Below are 19,915 nucleotides of genomic sequence, written 5' to 3'. Positions count from 1 at the left end.
TCCATCCTAAAGGTCTCAGCTGCCCAGAGAGGCAGGAGCAAAATACAGAGGGCCATGAATGCCGAGCAGAGGGCCTGGCCTTATCCTGGAGGCCACGGGAGCCTCAGAAAGGCTTATGGCTGAGGAGGGCTGCCCAGGTGCCTCTGCAGATGCAGGGCTGAAGGCTGCTGTGGCGGGTGGCGAGAAATAGAGGAGGGGTCCGTGGGGAGCTGTGCCTGGCTCTGGGGGCATCATTGTTCAAGCCCAGCATGTACCCTTCCTGCCCGTACCCTTTACTCTTCTGCCTGGTGGCATTTCCCATGGAGCTCTGGGTCTTTAAACCTCTACATCCTAAAGGTTAATTTTTAATGTTGCTTTGGTAAATATTTGACACTGTTGCTTCCACAGGCGCCCTGCATCCTACATTAATGCCGTAAGGTGCTCCAGAGTCTGTCCTTTTCATCTGCAGCTTCTGTCCATAACTCCCCCCTCCTCCTGCTCTACAGAAAAACTCTCTCTCTTTGCTTCCTGCTACGAACTTTTCAAAGCGCTTTCCACATCCGTTCTTGTCCCCTATCGGCGTCTCCATCAGCCAGGTAGAAGGTCAGAAAGGTTCTAAGTTGAAAGGCACCATCGAAGCATTCTGTCCCTTCCCTCGACTTACACGAGGGGACAGTAAAGCTTGGGGAGGCACAAGGCTGCCCAAGGTTAAACAGCAAGCCAGTGGTAGAGGGGGTTGAACGAGCAGCTGTGACTCCCAGCCCAGGCTCTGCTCTGGGCCCTGGGATCCCCAGTAGGACTCAGATCGTCCTTGTTCTTGCTTGGTGCAGTGGGGACAGATGTGACAACAGACCACGTGGTCCTGGCTGTGATGGGAGCGTGGAGCAGGGGAAGAAATCCTCCAGAGGATGGAGGGAGGCGAGTGACCTGAGCAAGGCTTTGAGGGGTGAGTAGGAGCTCGTGGGGAGCTGGGGTAGGGAACCCAGTGAGGCCAGGCTTGCGTGAGCGTCTCATGGGCAGAGATGGAGTCTGATCCGTTCTGTGTCCTCAGCCCTGGCCCGGGGCCCAGGCTTTGGTCCCAAATCTCTGGGAAATTAACGTGCCTCCTTGCTCTGGGGAGTTTGCACCTTGCCCGTGGCCATCCGTGGCTCCTGGTCCCCTGGCCCTGGCACCTTCCATGCCTCTATGCTCCCTCAGTCTGGGCGCTGACCTGGCCCCGTTCCTACTTTACTGCACCCCTGGCGGCCTCAGGTGCCCTGGCCCCTCCCCGCCGCCCTTCCCGCTGCCCTAGGGTCAGGACAGAGGTGGCAGGAGGGCGCTGAGGCTCGGGCCAGGGACACACCCAAGCGTATGAACGTGCACACAACACACACATCCACACACACACGCTACACACGTGCGCACACACTATGCCCAAACTACACCCCTGCACTTCACACGCACACACACACCCTCAACACGCACTGTATGCTACACAGACACACTACACCCACACTGCGCCACAAGCCACACGCAGACTGCACCCGCCCACCCACGATGTACACACACACCCCGGTCTTGGCCTTTCCAGGGAGGAGGCCGTCTCTCAAGGGCAACGTGTCGTGAGTCCGCCAGCCCTCCTGGGGCCTCCCTCTGCCCACCCGGCTCACGCCTGGCCCTCCTGGCGCCTGCCTCTCTGCATCTCTCACGATGCATGTTCCCCCTTTACACGCCCCTCCCCCCCACAGCCCCCGCCCCGCCTCTCCTCTCGTGTGTCCTTCTGGGCTGTGGCCACACGCGTGTCACCCACGTCAGACCCCACAGTGGTCCTTGGCGCTCCCCCTCCCCCGCCTCCCCACATCCACTCACTCCGTAGGTCCCACCTAGTCCACCTCCAAGATACTTCCGAATCGGTCCATTGCTCCCCGTCACCACCCCCCAGCCTCTACCATCCTGGCCTCCTCCCTGGGGCACAGCAGCGGCCTACCCTCGGCCTCCCTGCCTCCACTCCCGCCTCCTACTGGAAGCCCTGCCCGGGCCACGGATGGGGGAGCTCCCACCAAACTCCCATCAGACCAAGTCGCCTAATGCTGAAAGCCCTCCGCCCACCCCACGTTTTCCTTAAACTCACAGACACGCTCCCTCCCGTCACGAGGCCGCCAGCTGTGAGTCCCATCATCAGCTGGAACAGTGGCTTTTCGTGAAGAAGTGGGCAAGTCTCCATCAATGCACACAGCCACGGGGGCACAGCTGGAGGTGAGAGACGTGACCCCTGGAGTCGTGTAAGTGATGGTGCCGGTCAGGGTCACAGGGACACAGTCGCTGGGGTGCTATTGTAGCGACTGGTGTGTCCACACTTGGGGGCAGGGAAGGTCCAGAAAGGGGCGTCAAAGGCTCGGAGGAGGGTCACTCAGAGGTGCTGGACGGGAGAAGGGGGCCCATTTGCAGGGGGGCTGGGAGCCAAGTGACAGCCGGGGGGCCTGGATGCATAGAAGGCTCTGGCATTCCACCCGCTCCCCAGGACGTGTCTGCGGCATCTGCCGGCCTGGGGGCAGCGGTCGGGAAGGAGGGCTCTACACAGACGGCAAAGCTGAAGACAGATGGGGGCCCCGGGGCGCCTCAGCAGCTGTGTCTCCCTGGCTCTGAGACCACCAGGGCCGGGGACGGCTGTCTCCAGCCTCCCAAATTTCAGACAACTCTAGCCGGCCTCACCAGGGAGTGGGCTCTGGGATGTGAAGACCCCAGGGTGACCAGGCCACAACAGGACAAGCCAGCACCACATCCCCCTGTCTCGTCTGTTTGGACGAGTTGTGACATAAACCCTCGGCAAACTCCAGCTGAGCAGGGGGCATTTGGCAGGGAGCTCTTTTCCCACCCACAAAGTGAGCAGAGACAAGGAAAGGGGGTACTTTGGGGGTCTTTCCTATGAGTGGGGTGCTGGATGAGGTCCTCTGCACACCCTCTCAGATTCCGTCTTCACTATCCACCCCACTGCCAGGTGGGGGTTATTTGCTCCCCCACCAATGTCTACGCTGCAGCTCAGAGAGGTAAAGCAATTTGCCCAAGGATGCACAGCTGGGCAGCTCAGAACCTGGTGCCAGCCCAGCCCAGGGGACTCCCGGGATGCAGCACCCAGAGATTCCCAAAGCCATGCTCCCAGAACCCAGGGCAGGATGGAACCACTCCCAGATCTCGCGGCCAAAGCGATCTGGCAGCGGGCTCTCCCCAGCACCCTGTGGGTGCCTTAGAAACAACCGGAAGACCATCCTGGAAGGCGCTGAGGAGGAGGGGGGAGGGGGGGCCCTCTTGGCCCACAGGCAAGTGCAGGTTTCCGTCGTTCCGACGGGGCTGGAATGCTCACATCGGGAGACATTTGCTGCACCAACGAGCATCTATTCTCGGAAGCAAATATTTTAGCAGCTAAAGCCAGAGTGTTAATGGCGGGGATGGGGGAGCAGGATAAAGAAGGAAAGCTTCCGTGGTCCCCCCCGACCCACATGGAGATAAATTCCTTCTTCCCCTGCCCTGATCTGGGAGCTGGGCCTGGGAAGAACCCTTGAAATAAAGGGTCTGGGGGAACATAACAGTCGTAAGCCCAAACCCGACTTCCCTCCCTGGTGACCCCGCTTTCTCTGGTTACACCTGCTGCAGCCCAGAGGGCGATTCTATGGAATTGCTGTCAGATTGCCATAAAGGAGCATCCTCCTTTCTTGGGGGTAATGATCCCCGAGATTCGCCCAGGCCTTCATGGAAACATCTCTTTGTTAATTGCTCAGGCGAGCTGGCATCTTTGTTTGCACAGTAGCTACCGCAGTTACTGGGTTACGGAATTTTAATTGATTTCAAACTTGGGAGCTGGGTGGGCCGTGTGGGTCTCCTCCAGGCTGGGTGGCCAGGTGCAAGGGCAGGATTGCAGGAGCCCCTCCCAGGGTTTGAGCGGCCGCCTGGCAGTGTGCCCCCGGGAATGGGAGCGCCACGGGGCTGATCTCCTGCTCTGTGCCAGGCTCCTAGTGGGCACCATCTCCGTCCTCCTGATGCCCCCGTTTTCACAGACAAGCAAACAGGCTTGGCAGGAGCGAGTGACTGGCCCAAGGTCACAGGGCCTGTGGATCTGGTTGGCTGGACCCAAGGCCCTCACTCCCACCTCCCCACCCCTGCCCTGGCTGAGCTGCATCCTGGGCCCAGAGACAGTGGGTCTAGTTCGTTCTGGAAATGCCTTTTCAGTGATTTTCCCAAAACCTTCCCTGAGGTCTATTCTCCCTGTGGCTGAATACCTTGATTTTCCAGGCAACGCAAGTGGAGGGCCAGGATCGACTTCTTGCCCATCACCGGCCAGCGCTCCTTGCGGACAGGGCTGATCCTGTCTCACCTTTCTACCCCCAGCACTTAGCACAGCCGTGACCTAGTGCTGACCTTGGATAAATGAGGGAGGTAAGTGTGCCCGGGCTGCAGCTGCACAGCAATGCGGACTGTTTCAGGGAAGGAGCAGCAGGATGGAGCCGGAGGGTTTGCAAAGGGACGTCCGAGCTGTTTCCTCGGGGTCTGAGACCCAGACGTGTGACAGGGAGGGCTGACCAGGCTCTCTGCCTTCTCACGCCCCCTGCTTTCTCCGTGCCCAGAAGAACCAGGACCTGGAAAGGGTGGATGCATCTCCCTCCAGCTTGCTTCTTGTCCCAGCTACTGCTGCCCGGGACGCCTGCCTACGGGTGTCCCAGGGAACGCCGGGACCCTGCTTTCACAAGCACCTAAGAACATGTTTGCTTCTCCACAGTACGGGGCAGACCACTGGGGCAGGCAGATCTGAGCCATGTATAGCGATGAGCTGGTGAACATTTAATGACCTGTTCTCCAGCGGGGAGCCCTGATTTGTAGCATTTGCTGCCCATGTCCATGGTGTAAATACTGCCAATATGACGTAGCTGACTGCAGAGCTGGGGAGAGATGGGTGGTAGCCACCATCATGCGCGTTTGCATCACACAGATACAACAGACCTCAAACCTCAAGAGCATAGAAAGTAGCCGCTGTAGCCATGCAATTAGGAAGTGAAGAGTTTCAAGTATCTGTTACCTTTGTGTTTAATAAAATTTATTTAATTGGAAGTTTATAACAGTGAATTTTTATAGTGGTTTAACTACGGGCTCTGAAAATTTCTCAGAATTTAACTATCAGTGCTGCTGCGGCGGCCCCAGCAACCCTTGGATACGTTTACGGATTTGTTTTATGTGTATTAGGAAAAATGTAACTTGTTTTTAAATGGAAGTATAGTTGATTTACAATGTTGTGTTAATTTCTGCTGTACAGCAAAGTGATTCAGTTATACATATATATTCTTTTTCATATTCTTTTCCATCATGGTTTATCACAGGATATTGGATAGAGTTCCCTGTGCTCTACAGTAGGACCTTACTGTTTATTTTATATATAGTAGTGGTATCTGCTAATCCCAAACTCCTAACTTACCCCTCCCCACCCCTTTCCCTTTTGGTAACCAGAAGTTTGTTTTCTATGTCTGTGAGTCTGTTTCTGTTTCATAAATAAGTCCATTTGTGTTGTATTTTAGATTCCACATATAAGTGATATCATATGGTATTTGTCTTTCCCTTTCTGACTTACTACACTTAGTGTGATAATCTCTAGGTCCAACCATGTTGCTGCAAATGGCATTATTTCATTCTTTTTTATGGCTGAGTAGTATTGCATTGCATACATATACCACATCTTCTTTATCCATTCCTCTGACTGTGGACACTTAGGTGGCTTCCATGTCTTGGCTGTTGTAATTAGTGTTGCCATGAACATTGGGGTGCATGTATTTTTTGAATTAGAGTTTTAGTCTTTTCCGGGTATATGCCCAGGAGTGGGATTGCTGGATCGTATGGTAGGTCTATTTTTAGTTTTCTAAGGAACCTCTATACTGTTCTCCATAGTGGCTGCACCAATTTACATTCCCACCAATAGTGTAGGAGGGTTCCCTGGAAATACGTAAAGGTGTGATTGCTTAGAGCAAGTCTGAGTTTTCTAACCAAAAAAAAAGGCTTGATTTAAGATCAATTAAAAATGTGGTAAGTAAATAGTACAGGGAGAGAGATACACAGTCAAGACGAACACCTAGCAGCTGAAGTTTGGGAAAGAAATGTTGTTGACGGAAATGGCTTCAATTATCACCTGTCTTGGGGGCACAGTAAAATAAGTGGGCAACCCACAGGAGAGGAAATACAACTAATTAACAGATGAAAGGAAAGGTGTTCAACCTCACTAATAATCAAAAAAAATGCAAACCCCTGTGCTGGAGAGGGGGCTGTGAAATGAGCAACCTCAGAAGATGCTGGTGGGTGACAGTCCCTTTGGGAGTGAGGCTGGCACCTATATAAAGAACCGTAACACTGTCACATCCTTAGACTCAATAATTTGCCGGCCTGGAATCTATCCAGAGGGAATAATTCAGAAAAGGGAAAACCATAAACACTTAAAGGTGTTTGTTGCCACCCCTGATTTTCTGGAGTATGTGCCTCCCCTGCAATGTTTTTTGTCACAGTAAAAAAAACTGTAAGCCGTATAAATGCCTTGTTGTAGGGGAATGGCTAAATTAACGCCAGCATATGGAACCTGGGCTACTCGGGAGCTGCTAAAACGATATTTAGAAAAATTAAGTCAAAACCACAGGACAATGGCTAATTTAATGTTAGGTGAATAAAATTAGAATGCAGAATGATGTGTACAGTCATTCCCCGGCCATAACCATGGGGGATACATCCCAAGACCCCCAGTGGGTACTTGAAACTTCAGAGAGAACCAAACCCTACGTATATTATGTTTTCTTCTATACGTACATACCTGTGATAAAGTTTAATTTAGAAATTAGGCACAATAAGTATAATAAGGCACATTTAACAACAATGACTACTAATAAAATGGAACAATTAGAACAATACACTGTAATAAAAGTTATGTGAGAGCGGTCTCTCTCTCTCTCTCTCTCTCTCAAAATACCTTATTGTACAAATTTAATGCCTTTTCCATCTTAATGAAGCACTTATGAGGCACTGTGGCCGTTACTTTTGCAGTTTGAGGTGTGACAGCAAAACTATCAAATTTCTTTTTCCTTTTTCACGGCGTCACGGGTAGAAGATTCGTTCTTGCCGTAGATCTTAGCAAGATCTTGGCTATTTTTCTTTCCACCCTGAGAACTTTCATCCTTTCACTTAAAGGATCCACTTTGTGGCTTCCCTTTGGCACAACTGACTTGTCAGCATCACTGCACTTGCTCCGAGAGGCCGTATTTAAGTAGATAAGGGTAACTTGAACACAAGCTCTGTGACACCACAACTGCCCATCTGATAACCAAGAGGGTTACTAAGTGACTGATGGACGGGACACCCTGGACAATGGGATGTTTCACATCTGGGGCAAGATGGATTGAGATTTTATCACGCTACTCAGAATGGTGTGCAATTTAAAACGTATGAATTCTTTATTTCTGGAATCTTCCATTTAATATTTTCAGATCGAGGTTGACCGCAGGCAACTGAAACCCGGTAAAGTGAAACTTTGGATAAGGGGGAAACACTGTACGTCATTATTGGAAGAGTGGAAAAGCACGTGCATGAGAAAGCTGAAAATGCAAAACACCTGTGCGTGTTGGGGGGTTCTGTGGCTTCTCTTGTCTACTTCTACTCTTTGCACTAATAACACACCAATAATTACAATGAGCATTTACGGAGGCCCCTATCACACGCCGGGCCCTGTTCTAATCCTCGCAGTCGCCCCGCAGGGTTGGTCTACTGGTCCATTTTACAGATGGGAAAACTGAGGCTCAGAGAAGTGAAATAATTTGCCTGAGGTTCCCCACTAGCAAGTGGAGGCACCCTCTGAACCCCAGGTCGGTACTGCGTCCAGATCAGAGAGGGCTTGGTCTGCCGGCGCCTGGAGCCCCAGACCTCATGCTCTTTCGGAGGACCCTCAGGGTCCTGCCCCAGGGGTGGGTAAGGCCTGACTTGCACAAGGAGCCTGTCCTCAGGTCCAGCATGGGGCTGGGTGCTTCGTGAGCACCAGCTCAGGGTGTAGCTCTCACAGCAGGAGAAGTACCGGGGAGACCCTGCTTCCCATTCCAAGAATGTGGGCTTTGGAGTCAGCTAGACCTGGGTGTGAATTCTGCCTCAGCAGCTGTGCAGCTCTGGGAAAGTTGCTAGCTCTCGCTGAGGCTCCGTTTCCTCCTCCATGCACGGAGTTCAGGGTGGCCAAGCTAGGGACGTGAACTGGCACCGTCTGCTGCAGCCGCTTAGCTCACCAGTTCCTCAGTAAATGGGAGCTCCTTTTATGAACAATAATGATGCAATCCACTCATCAGTCTGACATTTACTCGGTGCCTAATACGTCCCAGGCTCCGGGCAGAAGAAGATGCATTCACTCAACACTTACTTATGGAGCGCCTAGCCTACTTCTAGGTGCTGGGGGCACGGCTGGGCACAAGACAGACCAATCCCAGCTCTCCCGGGATTCCTTACAGCAGAGGAGACAGCAGACAAGAAAGCAAACACAACAGAGGTGGTGAGCTCCATGTAGAAACCGAAAGAGAAATAGGGGGAGTAGAGGGGGATGGTGGGGTGGGAAGGCTGTTGCTATCATATAAACCTTGGCCAGGGAGGGCCTCTTGGAGGAGGTGACATCTGGGCAGGAACCTGGTGGAAGAGAGAGAGAGCAAGCCATGCAACTATCTGGGAGGAGAGCTTTTCAGGCAGGGGGAGTGGCAGGTGCAAAGGCCCTGAGGTAGGGGTGAGCTTGGCAAGCTCCGGGAGCCGCAGGGAGGCCAGTGTGGCTGATCACGTGGGGGAGAGGAGGACAGAGGGGCTGGGGAGGGGCGTCAGGTCAAGCTGTGAGCCAGTGAGAGAATTTTCTCCCCCAGTGAGACAGGCATCGGTGGGTTCTGATTCACATTTGAAAGGGATCGTTCTGCCGCTGCATGTGGTTGGGGGGCGGGGGGGGGGGCGGTTGGGAGGCAGAGGATAGAAGCAGGAAGAGAATTAGGAGGCGTTGTCTCGACCCTGGTGGGAAGATGGACTGGAATGGTTGGTCTTGGGAGAGGGGTGCGGAGGGAGGGTTCTGGGCTCGTTCAGGTATCGCTCACAGGACGTGTGAAACGGGAAAGAGAGGGTGGGGTCAGCTTGGCTCCGGCGGGAGGGGGCGGGGGTCCCAGGATGTGCTGGTCTGTCGGCCGTGTCTACTGAACATCCGGGTGAGTCTGGAGTCGGGGGAGACGCGGGTGGAGACAGACCCGGGGTCAGGTACAGGGGGACAAGACTGTAACTGTGGGCCGGGTGGGGTTCCCGGGGCGGGGGGTGGAGATGGGAAAAAGAGGCTCAAGGAAGGGCCCTCCAGTGTCTAAGGCTGCAGACACGAGGAGGGAGCAGTGACGTGGACTGAGGTGGGGCCAGTGAGAGGCCGGGAGCTATGATGGGGTAGTGCCCAGGACCCGGGGCTCCCCAGGGCTCCTCACTTTTCCTCAGCCTTTTCCCTCCTCTGGGACGTTGCCAAGCTGCTCTCTCTGCCCTTTCTCCACTTCCAGAAAACTCCTACTCATCCAGTGAAACCCTTCCTTGTGTTGATCACTGTCTGGTACTCAGCCGAAAGGGCTGTGGACCCTGGGGACAGCCGACTGCCATCTTCAACACTGCAGAAAGCCTGCCACACCTCGATGTGATGCCGGGGAGAGATGAACAACATTTGTACAGCAGTTTCTATATGTCAGGCTCTTCCCACGTCTCATTTAGCCAGACAGCACCTTGTGAGGCTGATTTAATCACCCTGCTTTCCAGGTGAGGGCAGTTCAGCTAAATCATGTGCTGGAGGTCCTCTGGCCACCAAGAAACAGGGGAGCAAGATTTGAACCCAGGTCTGCCAGCCTCCAAGAGCCTCTGCCCCTCACCACTCTGCTTCCTGCCTGTAAAGAAATAGAGTTTCGTCGCAGGTGGAGTTGTTCGGACACAGGCAGCTGGATTCGGAGGAGTGAGCCCTCCATCACTGGGTAGCACACGCCTGGGCAGGGATGGGCAGGGGGTTTCAGCGCCAACACCAGAAACCCTCTCGTCCTGGAGGCCGAGGGACCGGGGCACGAGAAGAGCGATGCTCTGAGAGGTGGGAGGTCAGAAGCCCCCAGGTAGCCAGAGACAAGGAAGTGGGTCATGGAGTGACGGACCATCTCTCAAGGCACGATGAATGCAGCCATTAAAGCACTGCTCATGAAAAGTTCTCAATAACGCGGGCAGCTCGCCATGACATAATGTTGAATTAAAAACCCCAGACACACAATTTTCTGGGCGAACGCAACAGCTATAAAGCGAAATGATGTGCTGACGACAAGAGAGGGCTGGAGGGGAGGAGGGGCCGCGTTTGGTGGTGTGGCCATTTGGTCCCTTGCTCGCGTGCTCTCCACTGAGCATGGGCAATTTTATGGTGGAAAATTTGGCATGAGAAGAAAGGAAACTGTCACGGCTACTTGGTGGAGGGCTGAGGTGGAGGAAATAATAATCAAGACCAGAGATAAGGGGCCCCGTGCTCTGGCTCCAGGCGGCCCTGCCTCTCCACGCATCTCATCATCCCCTCCCAGAGAAGACCCTAAGCCTTGAGAGACAGGGAGGGGGCAGGGAGGGGGCGAGATGTTGCAGGAATTGCCCAGGTCACATGACTCAGGAGGGCAGCCGTGGGATTTGAACTCAGGACTGCCCCTCCAAACTGCCTCATCCACCCCCTTCCCTTCTGCTCCAATATCACAATTTACTCCTTGGTATGAGTGGGAAAATCCACCAGCATAGCCCCAGGTCCCTTTGAACGTGGACTGTTTGGTTCTTTTTTCTGGACCCTGGAGGCTGGCACTTTCAAGGGTTGGGGTCTCTGTTGGGGTTTATCGCCCTCGAGGAAGGGAGAGAGCAGAAAAAGAGAAGGTCTTGAGCACCAGAAGACTTTCTGGAGGGCGTTTCTGGCCTCTTGTGGAATATTATTAGCAAAGGGGGGTTCACTAGAAGAAGAATCTATCTGATAATTCTATCAGAGAAAAGAACCCTGAGCCGCACTCTGTTCCTGGACAGCTGCTCCCTTCGGAGACCTCGTGGGCCTGACCCCTCACCTGGGCCTTTGCATGTGCTGTTTTTCCTACCAGCAACACACTCCCGGCTTTTTCTTTTTTTTGCCTAACTCTTACTCATCCTTAAAGATCATTCCAGCCGCCACTTCCTCCAGGGAACTCTCCCTGATGCCCAGGATGGGCAGGTGTCTCCTCTGGGCTCCCTTTGATCAGATCTGATCACTCATTTCCTCTGTCTGCACCTGAGTCAGTCTGACTGTGTGTCCAGTTGCCCAACTCAGAGACTGGCGCAGGATAGGAGTGGGGGAGATCAGCTCCCATCCCTGCCCCTCTCTGGACCAGAACTGGACGCTATACCCCGTCTTCCTCCTGGCCCCTCCCCCTGCCCTTGGCCCTGCCCTGGCTGGAGCCTGCAGCAGGGAGCTGCTCCCTGCCCAAGCCTTCAGGGGCATGCAGAGGCCCTCAAGCTCTATCTCCTGACTCCTGCCTTCTCTCATCCGGCTCTCTGGCCAAGGGCACCAGGCTGAAGACCCGGGCCTGAGAGCCTGGGGTGGAGCACAATGCCTGGGTTCAAGTGCTGAGTCTGCAGGTGACCAGCTGGGTGACCTTGGACCAGTTACCTAACCTCTCTGTGCCTTCGTTTTCTTGTCTGTAAAATGAGGATTTGTCAAATAAGTGTGTGGGAGCTGGGAGGGAGGCATTGAATCAAGCAAACGAAACCCTCATTCTTATGTTCCAGCGGGGCTGGGGCAGGAACATAGCACCCGGTCCAAGTGCTGGAACGACACCCGGCTGCACCCCTGCTCCAGGGTTGCTGTGATTTTAAATTCACTCCCCAGCACCAAACCCAAGCGCTCCCTCTTGGGCTAACTGCCCCGCCCCCGTACCCCCCATCCCGCTGCCGGCTCTTCTCCACTGAGAAGTCTGGCTTTCTGCCCTCTCCAGGGTAAGGAGGGACAGGCCAGCTGGTGAGGGACGGGGGGACACTCCCCAGGAATAGCATCAACGCTCCCTGCAGCCCTACTGTGTGCTCAGCCCTGGGCTGGGCCTTTCTGTGTGCCGTCCTTCACCTCTCATCACCATTGTCCAGAGTAGATACTGAGACTCAGAGAGGGTCAGCGGCTTACCTGAGGACACACAGCACGTGAGGCCTCTGGTGTGGACTTTCTGTCACCCCTCATCCCTCATGGTACCCCCTGGTTGTGGAGCATCACTAATGAACAAACACTCTCCTGGGTTTTCACCAAAGCCGTGTGAACAAGGTGAAAACAGGGAGAGCTGGCAGAGGGTGCCTTCCTGTGTCAACTAGGCCGGGTGGGAGGAAGCCAGGGCCCAGCCGGGAAGGACAGGGGTCGGAGGGGACAGGGCCAGAGTGCCCTGATCCAGCTGGAAGCCCTAAGCATTTGAAACTCCAGCCCCACTTGGGACAGTCACTGTTTTCTGAATTCCGATCACGGAGGCCTCCTTGGTATTTGATGTGATGCCAAGGAAAGAAGATACCTGGTCCTCTCCCTTTGTCTCCTAATTTTCTGGAATTTCTCGCTGTTGGCTGGTGTCCCTGCAGAAACCGTACACCAGAAACTCTGGCCGCAGAGCCAGCAAAAAAGTGACGCCTGGGCTCTGCCAGGGGGGGAGGCTCTAGGGTTGGGTGAACTCCAGGGACCCCACGGGGAGGCACGGATGAGTTCTGCAATGAGCTGTGAGGGTTCTAGGTGGGGGAGGGAGGAGGTGGGAGAGTGATGGGCTGAGAGGGGAGCCCCCGAACGAACATCAGGAAAGAATGTCTGGTTCTCCCACACGAAATCTGCAAAAGTCACGTGATTTCAAGGGTCACTGGGGCCGTTTTTCAAGCTGCTCCCTTTGTCCGAGGTGACTTTTCCATTGTGTGCCAACCAGGTGACCTCCCCTTACCTCCTCAGGACTGGCGCAACATCGCCTCCTCTTCCAGGGAGCATACCCTGACTCCTCCCTCCCCTGCAGTTCATCGTGGGCTCTTCTGGGTCCTCTGGGCACTTCATGTTACTGTGGCTGTTCTCTCAAGTGATGGGACACTTCCTTGCAAACAAGCCCCTCCCTGGCTGGAGGCTTTCTTGGCTGGCCAGGTGGACCAGGGGGAGCTGCTCCTCTACTGCCCAGGGGGCCAGGTAATACAGCATCCCCCCTGGACTCCAGAGCCAGCCCCCAGGCCTCCAGGGCTCCTTCTGCCAATCTGGGCCTTGAAGTCAGGCAGCCTGCCCTAGAGAAGCTCCCAGCTCTAACGGCCGCAGCTCTGTCCTCTAGTCAAGGGCTGGTCCCCAGACTGGCAGCATCAGCATCTCCCAGGAGCTTGTTTGCAAATGCGGAATCCCAGGCCCACCCCAGACCATGCACGTCAGAATTTGCAAGTTTAACAGGACCCTGGGGGATTGAATACCCATTAAAGTTTGAGATACACAAACAACCCCCTTCCCAGGCCCAGTCAGGAATTTTCTCTTGGGAAGGCTTGGGGGCTGGGCAGCCTCCTGTCTCTCCTCCAGTCACCACCCCATCTAAGCCCTCTAGGCCTGACCAGGGACCCTGACCTCAGGGAAGGTTTTGAAGGATGAATAGGAGTTCCTCAGGGAGATGCGGAAGAAGAGCATTCTGGGAAGAGAATTGTGTGCAAAAGCAGGGAGGTGTGAATCAGCAAGAGCTGAAGGGGAACCAGGCCTTGAATGGAAGGTGTGAGGCAGGGATGAGGGATGAGGTGGGAGGGGAAGACTGCACAGCTTTCCTTGGTGGGGAAGATAGAAGCCCCTGTAGTCCTATCTTGCTGTGGGGTGTGAGGCTCTGAGGTTGGCAGGGGCTGTGGCAGTTGGCTCAGGGTCGTACTTAGTTCCGAGAGACTGTGGACTAGGGAGACCCTGGCTTAAGTCCATGGACTTACTGTGTGGCCGTGGGCAAGTCACTTAGCCTCTCTGGGCCTGTGTTTGCTCATCTGTAAAAGGGGATACTAGAGCTGTGCAGCTCAGTTCCCAGGGTGGGAATTCCAAGGACCAAGGGAAATAATGATTGGCGGGGGGGAGGGCGTCTAAACTGTAAGTGTAACCGCGGTTCCCAGCGCTCGACCTGCTCCCGTGCATGCATCTTAGAGGGAGGTGAGCAGCAGCCCGAGGCTTCAGAGAGAGTGAGAGGCTGCGGAGGGCCTTGGGGGCCAGGTTAGGAGCTGAGACCCTCTCGGGGGGTGGGGAGGTGGGACAAACCAGAGGGAGTGAGGCAGGGACAACGGGGTCCTGAGAGGGCAGCCAGAACCTCCTCTGGTCCTGAGACCTCCCTGTGAGGTGAGGCTGTGATTGTCCCCATTTTACAGATGAGGAAACCGAGGCTCAGACAGGTCTTGAGGAGTCAAGCTGGGATTCAAAGCCAGATGTGTCCGACCTGGAGCCCCTGCTTGCTCCCCTGGGCCCGTAACAGGGACGATGACGCACACAAGCGTCGAGGCAGCTGGGATGACACCGTGCCTCGGGGATCCCTCTCCCTGAAGCTGCAGTGAGGATCCTGGGTAGTACCTGCAGCACCCCAGGCCACCTCCCTTTTCTCCTTTAGCTCCACTGCACGCCTAGGGGGGCTCTAGCAATAAAGCACGCAGCCTGAGGGTTAGGGTGATGTGTCAGGGCTGACTCCAGCTCTGTTGCTGCTGTGTCCATCAGACAGCATTAGCTGAGCACCTACTATGTGCCCTGAACACCAGAGACAAGATGCCTGCAGTGGGCGTAGGTTCCAGCCCGGGGGAACCGTAGCACAATAATAGAGATGTGATTCACCAGGAGGTAGACCTGGAGCTGGGGCAAAAAGAAAGTCAGGTGGAGGGAGAGGCAGGGGAGGGCGGCAGGAAGGGGGAGCACAGCCCGGAGTTGCCCTCCTGCCGCCTGGGAGCCGGCAGGGGTGCGACGAGGGCCGAGGTGAAACATTCCCTAAGCTCGGGAGAAAACCAGAGCGTGTCAAGTGAGCAAGGGAGACATTATGAGCAGAAAAGCAGGGCACCTTGTCACCACTTTCCGGGAGGCAATGAGCCACGGAGGTGCGGGCGCCAGGGGAGGCCGAGTCCGTGGGATTTTAGCAGAAAACTTTGCAGTCCGAGGTCATTGTGCTCTAAACGAAGGGAAAGCCAGCTTCTCCGTGAAATTAACTGAAAGCGGCTGCGCTTCATCCCCTCGGACCGCACCTCCCCACCCCCGGATCCAGGCCGGGTCCATAACTCAGTGACTGTGGGCTCCGAGGCAGGGGCACCACCATGCCATCCCGAGTGGTGATGCAGTTTGGGCCTGGCCCTGCCAGGCAGCAAGGAGATGGCGTTTCCGGGGATGGGGATGGATGGAGTGTGGGTCTGCAGGGACCACGGAGGCAGGCACTGCTCTGAGATGCAGCGCCCCTGATGCGCGACCTCCGATACTGCTCTTGAAGTGGCAGCTTGGGGGCTGCCTCAGTCCGCGCGTCACCAGAGAAGCTTCTGACGAAGACGTTCCTTCCCCCTCCCGTGGATGAGGCCGCCTCGCCAGAGGCTCTGCGAGTCTCAGCAGAGAGGCCATGGCCCTGGGGTGGGACCCTGCATCAGTCTCCCCTTCTCTGGCTGACCTGGGCAAGTCAATGAACTCCTCCGAGCCCCCCAGGTTCCACATCTGAAAATGGGGCTCAACAGCCCTACAGAACAGGCGGCATGTGGCTGGTCTGTGTGGGGCACGGGGTGAATGCTGTTCCCGCCCCCCCCAACCCTGGCAGGGCAGGACCCCCACCACCTTTATTTACCCAAACGTGAAATGACCTCAAGAATCGCCGGCACTTGAGGACCAGGTACCAGGCCTGCACGAGGATCAGCCCGTTTAATTCTCAGGATGATTATGACCCCTGGTGCTTACATGGGGAAACTGAGGCAGGGGCCGGTGGAACGGGCTGCCCAAGGTCGCAGAGCCTCCGAGTGGCACAGGTGGGCCTTGAACCTGGGCCGTCTGACTCCCGGCCCAGGCACACGTGCTGCTTCTGATAATATCGACAGTGATGATAGCGCTAGAAACATCCCCTTAGGAAGGCCGACGGCTTTATGGCTGAGCGGTGCCCACCTGGCTGACGGAGCCGGTGTGGGTGCCTGGCACATGGTCGGCACTGAGCAACGGCTACTGCCGTCCGCTTCCTGTCCTCCCATCTTGTTTCTTTCTGTGTCTCTGTGCCCTGAGCACCTGACACTGAGTAGATCAATGCTGGCTGCCTGGAGGAGGGTGCAGGGAGCAGCGCCCACAGCCTCCTTCGTGGGTTTCTGAGTGTTCGCTGAGCCCTGCTAGGTGCCTGGCCCCTCACAGGGCTCAGCTGGGGGCGCCGAGGCCAGCCCAGTCCACTGCCAGGCGTCCAGGTCTAGTACCTGCTCCCAGCCACCGGACCGGGCAGCTGCAGCATCCTTGGGTCTCCCCTCCGGGGTGCCTATGATAAGTTCCTGCCTCAGTCTCCCCTGGAGTCGTTCCGGGCTGGATCTTGGCTCCAGAATTCCCCATCGCCAAGTAAGGGCTCAAAACAGGCATATGGAGACCCCAGAAGAGGAAGGCACCTCGGGATGGTGACTCCAGGGACCAAGGTGCCGAGTGTGCATTTGCAGCCCGCTTCCTCCCCGGCCCTCCCTCCAAGAGGAAGAACTCTGGTCCTTCTCCCCAGGGAAGAAGCTGGGCCCTGGGCCAGGAATGGAGAAGCCTCCAGGAGCTGGAGAAGCCGAGATCATCCACCTAATACGGCAAGAGAGAGAGAGAGAGAGAGAGAGAGGAGGGAGGGAGGGAGAGAGGGAGAGAGAGAGAGAGGAGGGAGGGAGGGAGGGAGGGAGGGAGGGAGGGAGAGAGAGAGAGAGGAGGGAGGGAGGGAGGGAGGGAGAGAGAGAGAGAGAGGCCCTTGGGGAGCGGCTGAGGGGATCCGTGCTCAAGGAGACGCATCTCAGCGACGTGCGGCGGGGGGATGGGGGGGTGGGGGGGCGGGGGGGGATCCAGGTGACAATTGGTAGTAAAGCAGCGCAGGCGCTATAGCTCTTGTTCCGGGAGAAACACTGATTACAACCCTGCTGTCCCGACTCTCCACCCTCCCCCCACCCCCAGCTTGACATCACGCATGACCACACCCACCACCGCCCCTGGTCCCAGACCTCTACCTGCCTGAGAAGCCCCATCTCCGCTCCTGTCCACAAGGCAAGGCTTGTTTAACCTCAGACTGCTGGGGCCCACGGCCTGGCTGTGCCCCTCATCCCGCCTGCGCCCCCCCAGCCTGTACCCCATCATCCTGTGACAGTTACCCAGGTCTTCACTTGCCCCGCTTGCTTCTGTGTCCCCAGCGCCCGGCACAGAGCCAGGGTGGGGTAATGGCTGCTTGGGAAACTTCAGCCAAACCAAACAACGTCAGGGAAGACGGGTACACACTCGGGAAGGGGAGGGATTCCTGCCGCCACAGAGGGCGGAGCTGGAAGCAAGGGGCAGCGGGGCAGGAGCTGGAGCCAGCTGTTCACCCCCCTCCACCCCATCACGTACTGACCCTACTGGCTGGGTTCCTCCAGAAAGCTCCGTGCTTCCAGCACTTGGCCCCCAGGGTCGTAGTGAGAATGAAGGCGTGCCAACAGGGCCCGGAACACGGCAAGTGTTCCGCAGATGTTGCTGGAACCATGGGCGCCCACCAGGAGGCCCAGCGAGTGAAGGTCTGCTCTGGTCTCAAAGTCCATCCCCTCTCCCTTTGGCTGGTAAAAGGAAGCCCAAGCAGGAAGTCCCCGGCCCAAGGTCACACAGAGCGTGGAGGGCAGGATGGGAGCTGGGCGGCACCTGGGGATCCCCTAACCCCCATCGTGTCCTGGCACGTTCCTGATGCTTGTTCTTGTACGGAGACTCATATGGTGATGGAAACCCCGTTCTGAGTCTGCCTCTATGAGAACCAGGACACAAAGAGGCTCTGAGCTCAGAAATGAAACCATCTGTACAGAGGGCAGAGCCCGTGGGCTGGGAGCCCAGCCTCTCATGAAGATGCCATGAACCCAGACTTCACGTGCAATGCCAACGAGCTTGCATGCCCCCTTCCCCTCCATAGCTGACGTCCTTAAAACCCATCTGGATCGCACAGCACAGGGCCTGGTACACAGGAGGTGCACGACGTGTGCAATATGGAAAGGGGGAGACCTCAGAGACAGGCAACGGTTAACAGCAAGGGACACTGAGAACTGTTAGGACCAGACGCAGCGACTCAGAAATGGACCAGCGCGGTCCCTTTCCGTGCAAGCAAACCACCCCGGGTTCTGCAGGCAGGACGGCAACAGCCCCTAAGGGCTGGCTCACATCACCGTCTTGTCAGGAACAGGGCAGGGGCTGGGGAGCACCTTCGTTTACATGGTAGAGTCTCAGCTCTCAAAACACTTGGGTCCTGGTAATGAAGTTTTCCAGTGGTTCTCAAACGGTAGCGCCTACAGGCATCACCCCCAGAGATTCCTGGTTAGGAGGCTGTGCCTGAGACCCAGGAATTTATTTTGACGAGCACCCCAGGTGTGTCTGCTGCGCGAGACTCACATCTCAGGAGACCACACCTTTGGGGCAGAGCCCACAGCTGTTTCATGGTCTGTAGCTTTGGGTGGGCTTGTGTGTCCCCTCCCCCCTCCTCAAGGGGAAGAGCAGCCTCTCCTCCACCCATCACCTCCACACCACCAGAAGCCTGCTCGGGGGCCCCGCCCAGAGGACCGGCTCAGTCCACATTTGTCCAGCCGAGCTGAGCAAGGCTGCGTCTTTGCCTCCTGCATGACCGTTGTGGCAAAGTGTATCTTATTAATTATTTAAGTCATTCATTATTGAAAAGGTCACTATCTGTTAGCTGCTTAAACGATCATGAACTAGCTTGGTTGCATCTCCTGCAAGGAAGGAGCAATGGTTAGCTGAGCACCTACTATGTGCCAGCCATTTTGTTTGATCCTCAAGACAATCCCAGGGTGGCGGGGGTGGGGGGTGGGTTCTCACTCTCCCCTGCTTCACAAGGATTGGAAGGTTAAGAGGGTGAAGGAGCTTGCCCGAAGTTGCAGAGCTGGTAACTGGCAGAGCTGGGACTTAAACCTGGGTTGGGTTGCCTGCAAAACTCATGGCTTGGCAGGGATCACCGTGTTGTAGGTTTCTGCACTGGATCTTGCAGGCTGGGCTCAGTACTGTGATGTCCTGGGATGATGTGCCCCGTGCCCTGTGTGCCCATGGCTGCAGCTCAGCCCCTGCAGAGCAGCTGAACCCCACACCCGAGCCCCGGACTTGAGCATCTACACTCAGCCTGGCTCCTGCCAGGGGCTGATGCCTGTTCTTGGCGCTGGCCAGTCACACGGTAGGTTCCTGCTTCAAAATGCACAGACCCCTCCTCTCTCCCTCCAGCTCTGCACCGCCCAGGGACGCCCAGGTTAGGTTATTCTCTGCCTCCCACCAGACTGGAGATGGCTAGACATGAGAGTGGCAGTCTGTCCCTTTCCAGGAAATCATGAACTCGCCCCTGGGGCAGGGTAACCAGGCTCTGCTGGGATGGCCACCTTATAAGGCCAGCCAAGATCCCACCTCCCTGACCGGCTTCCTTCCCTTCCCCTGAGCCATCGCTGAGCAGCCTGCCTGCATCGCCCTCAGATGCCTTTCTGCGACTCAACATACATGCACGATGGAGTCCAGTAATAAATATGCTTATTTTCAAATTTCATGCCAAGAAAAGCTTCTCCCTCAGCCCCCGACAGATCGACTTGCTTCCTTTGACCAGACTGTGAAAACTTGGGAAGCCATCCAATTTCCCTTTTTGCCTTGGCAGCTAGGAAACTCACAACTCCACTTCACGCTCAGTGGCAACAGCTCTCACGCCAGAATCTAAGCAAAATAAACTTGCAAGCTTTGTTTCTAAGC

General features: G+C 55.9%; 1 protein-coding gene across 1 annotated transcript in view; it reads right to left on the bottom strand.

Annotated features, from left to right (window-relative positions):
* Window positions 1–19,915, bottom strand: part of SHISAL1 (shisa like 1) — an 81,157-nt gene that overhangs the window by 18,136 nt on the left and 43,106 nt on the right. The window lies entirely within an intron of this gene.

This window comes from Globicephala melas, chromosome 10 (assembly GCF_963455315.2).
Source record: "Globicephala melas chromosome 10, mGloMel1.2, whole genome shotgun sequence".
NCBI lineage: Eukaryota > Metazoa > Chordata > Mammalia > Artiodactyla > Delphinidae > Globicephala > Globicephala melas.
Note: the sequence above shows the minus strand (reverse complement) of the source record. Positions and strands in the feature narration are given on the sequence as shown.